The sequence below is a fragment of the Oreochromis aureus genome, linkage group 13 (genome assembly GCF_013358895.1).
Source record: "Oreochromis aureus strain Israel breed Guangdong linkage group 13, ZZ_aureus, whole genome shotgun sequence".
NCBI classification, from domain to species: Eukaryota; Metazoa; Chordata; class Actinopteri; order Cichliformes; family Cichlidae; genus Oreochromis; species Oreochromis aureus.
In genome coordinates, this window is record NC_052954.1 from 624,053 (window position 1) to 629,202 (window position 5,150).

The window sequence follows — 5,150 nt, forward strand, 5'->3', positions numbered from 1 at the left end:
TGTATACATAACATCAATTAAATGGTAAATGGACTGCTTCTTATGTAGCACTTTTCTACTCTGAGCACTTAAAGAGCTTGAAAGAATGAGCAAATTCATTTAAATTAATATGAAACTTCTGCTTTGTGGGGTGATTGTGACGGCACTTATGAGGAGGAGAAGATGAGGTCTCAAAATGGTACAAAAAGTCACCTTTTATCCATATTTTGGGGCTTTCTGCATTTTTTTTTATATATATATATATATTATTTTTTTTTTTAAATATGAGACTGCTGATTCTACACATACATTTGTTACATACCTCCAGACATAGAAATGCAGGCTCTGTCCTCATTCATTGGGTTGAAATTGGGTTCAAAATAAGTGCCTCTGAAAATATTAAGAGCCTCAGAATTTCTGATGATCATGTTGCTAGGCAACAAACAGGGAAAGGCTTTGCAAGAATTGACCAGGTTTGCTAGTACTGGTTCTTATTGAAGAAATATTTTCACTGATTACTGTCAATCAAAACAATAGAGAAGGTTGCAGAATAGAAATAACGTTTACATATTACATGTGTAATAAAATAAGCATGAAAAACCATTTTTACTGATTACTGTCAACCTGAAGTGTAGATAAGTCGTTGAAAAAAAATAAATATTATACATTAGATTATTCAAATAAATGTCTTTGTGACACTGTGGAGAATCAATGCATGTGATTATATTAACTGCTTTTAGACTGGAAGGTGCCAGTTTAGTTCAGTGGGCAAGCAGGAAAGTACCTGTGGCATGAAGTAGAGCCCTGCAACCTGCACCCTTTGCTTCCCCTCTCCTCACTTTCCTGTCTGTCTATCCAATAAAGAGCAAGCTAAGAAGACTGCACCCTGTCAGTAGCTTGTTTACAATTTTGACCTATATATGTATCTTGATTTAGTATTTTTATAAATCCAACAGTAATGGGCTTTAGTTCCTAACTATGTGAAATAATTATATATGGGTACATGATGTATGTGCTTTTTCACCTCATCTGTGTTCACCTCTTGTATGTTAATGCCATGACCTGTGGTGCTCTCTAATAGACGATAACACAGTCATTCAGTGAACACCAGCCTGTGTTTGGCTTCCTTTACAGGCGAAAACTTCCTGATAACTTAAGAAGGTTACACAGATATTCCATTAGATTGTTGAACTTAGATTCTGTCTGTTTTTAATAACAGGAACCATTAACGAGCACATGTGTCAAGCTGCCTGTTATTGTCCTGTGATTTCATTGGTTAGTCATATTGCTCTGAACTCTGCCATTAACTGCAAGAGAATGCATAAGTGAGAGGGCAGCTAAGCTGGCAACTAAAAGGCCATTTGGAGAGTTTGGGTCCCTCCACATTGCTGTAGCAACTACTCTGCTTCATTGTTATGTGAGGGAAGTTGGCCACACCTATCAGACTCTCTCACCCTTTCTTTCCAGTGCCCTTCTACTGACCCTGGCACACACACAAACACCATACCCAAGCTAAAAACAACCTTGCCCTGTAAAGGGTCGAGTAGCTCTCTACTTGCACTTGTGTAAGAATAACACACTCTGCATAAATGTATTCTGGTTACTGAATAAGTGGTTGTGTTTAGTTTTATATTCAGCTGGGTGAATCACTGGTGGTGGTGTCTGAAGGGAACTAAAAGAGAAAAAGCTGAATTTAATGGAAAATTGGTTCCTCTATGGAGGTTTTGTAACCTTTAAAGCACAGCAGAAACAACAGCTTGTTTTGTTCTTTCTTGTTTAGCAGTCAGATTTACTTACGACCATGTCTGTCATATTAAAATGGAAAATACACCCATGAGCCTTTATTCAGAGCTCCTCACATCTGTGGATATCGTGTAAATGTCAGTGTAGTCATTTTTGTCAGTACAGAGAAATGTAATGTTTTGGTTCAGATGATTGTATGCAGGTTGAAATGCTTTGGCTAACAAAGTCATGTTTGGGCTGTTAGATTTGGCCCCACATCTTAGCCTCCATGTCCTGTAAGTGCAACACAACATTATTACACTGGACTGGAACAGATTTGCCATATGAAAAGATACAAAGAAATACAATCTTGCCTTGTGGTGACAGTTGTGGTAATTTGGCAATACATGAATAAAATCAAATTGAAATAAACTTAATTTCTAAGACTGTAACATAACAATATCAAAGAATGCACACACACACACATATTGAATTCAGTGAATTAATCAAAACGTCATTAGCTTAAACTCAAATTCATCTCTGCTACACTTGATGTTACCTAACTCTGCCCATGAACACAACAGCCACTGTGCAGCAGTGCAATACAGTGCTTTACTGTAAATACACCATAGTACTGCAAGCAAAACTATTTGTCCTGCACTGAACTGCTGAGTGTTTTGAATAACATAGTATATCTCAGTTTGTTTTGCAGGACATTTAACAATATTCGGTAATTGTTTCCATCCACTGCTTCCTCTGTCTTCCTCACAGTCGGTGGCCTCCAGGGTCAGGTCGGAGGGCTGTTCTTGACACCGAATTCACTACGCCTGACACGTCCATACCACCGTAGGCGCGCTTCCCTCACCTTCTTTTCGAATGGAGCAACTATGAGTTGTTCTCAAACAGCTTCATTGGTCACACAATCCAGGTGGGTTAAGCCCACCATCCACCTGAGCATCTTCATCTCCACCGCATTGAGGATCTGCTCATGTTTCTTGGTGGCTGGCCAGCATTCTGCTCCTACAGCTCCACCGGCCATATGACTGCCTTGTAGATCTTAGCTTTGAGGTGTTTGGGCATCCTCTTATAGCACAGGATGCCGGTGGATTCACGCCATTTAAGCCATGCTGCGTTGACTCATGAGTGCACATCCGGGAGGGTCTCGCTGTCCACCCAGACCAGGGAATTGGGTGGTCTTCTTTAGCTCCTGGCCGTCGATCTGGATCGATCCCAGAGTCTGAGGGCCACATTTTAGATACTCCATCTTCTTGGTGTTCAGGTGCATTCCACTTTCTTCCAGCCGGTCCTTCCATTCCTGCGACTGCTCTTGGAGGGGCAGGTGGTCTGGGTCGGCAAATGCAAAATCGTCTGCGTAAAGGAGGGTCCAGGGTATTCATGATTGTAGGTCGCCCATCGCTGTGTCCATGCAGAGGATGAATGGCAGGGGTGACAGGGCTGAGCTTTGGTGGACGCCGATGGTGATGCTAAACGGTGACGAGGTACCCGCAGGGCATATGACTTCGCTGGTGACATTCTGGCAGAGTAGCTGCATCCATCGCACTTATTCTTCTGGGATGCTATGTGACCTAAGTGCTTTCCAGATAAGGTTGTGTGGGACGCAGCCGAAAGCTTTCTCCAGGTCCAAGAATGCCACATGCACCATCCTGTTCTTCTCCCTGTGCTTTTCCATAAGAAGTCGAGCAGCATGAATGGCGTCCGTGGTGCTGGAGCCCTTAGCAAATCCACATTGGTTTGAGGTAAGCTCAACGATATCACAAAGGTGTTTATTCAGGATTCGCTCTAAGATTTTCATGGCATGACAAAGTAGTCGAATCGGCGCATAGTTGGTGCACTGGCTGACATTCTCCTTGCCTTTCCAGATAGGCATGGTGGTGCTGGTTGTCCAGGCCTGGGAAGGCTTGTTCTCGGCTGCAATACGATTAAGGAGATCCGCTAGGAACGCTGAGCATCTCTGAGCATCTTCCATATTTTGACTGGGATGTCATCTGGTCCGGTTGCCTTTCCATTCTTCATCTTCTTCAGTGCCTTCCGCACTTCCATGGTGTGAGATTATTCTGTTATCATATGTTACCTTATATATGTAATCAAAGTAGTTGAATTATGATACTGCTGTAGATCATATTATACCCCTTAATATAGAGTGTGTGATCAGTATGTAGTTTTAGTTTGCATTATACTTCTGACCTAAAAGAGTGTGAAAATCATTAGATCTATTGGATTGACCTGTATTATTCGACACTGTTGAACGTGTTGCAGGGTTTCTTGACATTGCATACTGTTGAATCATGAAGAGAATGTTGGGTGCAGAAGGCCTTGTTGTTCTGATAGCAGAAGAGACAGACCACATTCCATACCCCCACCTTTACCGAGAGCATAAAAACAAGGAGCCGAGGTCATAACTTAGGCACCGTAAGAGAGAAAGAATGTGAATGTTTAGGCTTTTACGACTAGGTGGGGGCTACTAGAGGCTATAAAAGGCTGAGTAACCCGTCACCATTTTGAGACTTGCTGTGACCCTCTGCAGGCAGGTCTCCCCATCATGATGGTTCTTATGCTCTTAAGTGTTGAATTGTATGGAAATAAATGATTGTTGATTGAGCATTTATACACCGAGTATTGTCCTTCCTTCAGCCCAAAGATTAAAAGAATTGGGAGATTTTAACAATGGTCATGATCACAGGTACTGGGCCGGGGGATGGGTGGGGGACTTTGGATCGGTGGGTGTGGGAATTCCTGATTGGAGATGCCAGCAAAATATTTGGACCAACGTTCTCGGTCGAGAATGACCAATCTAAGATCCTATGAGATTTTAAGATACAGATGGATGGCGGCGCGTGAACAACGCGAGGCTCAGCGTCTCTCCAGAATCTGCTATTTAGCGGTTTTTTATCTACTTTTAACCGGATTATTCATCCAGAATTGCTGTGCGTTGCTGACCTACAGCAGACAAGAGATTCTGGACATCTGGACTCATAACTCCAACAGTTTTATCGCCGATCTCCGACTCATCCCAGAGATCTCCAGAACACCGGAGGCTGCCCACTCTCCCCGGCCGGGCGGAAGTGCACGCAGACGGCGCCGAGAACGTAAACAAAGGCGAGGTAGGCGCGGAGGGCTACGGGCTAAGCTAAAGCTAACACCACATCGGCTGCCTTTACCCAGTATTTTCCTCGCAAATGTCCGTTCTCTGGCAAACAAAATGGATGATACTTATATTTCAGGATGTTTCAGGATGTTGTGCATCCCTGGGAACAATCACTGTGGATCTGAAACAAAGTGGTCTTGTGGCACACCTTGCCCCCAGTGTGAGGTAAGTTATACAAGCCAGTTGCGCCACATGAGCCCATCAAAAGTAAATTTTCTTAAACAAGGCCTAGTGCCACACGACCACATGTTCAGAACAAAATGAAATTCAAATGAAGACGAAA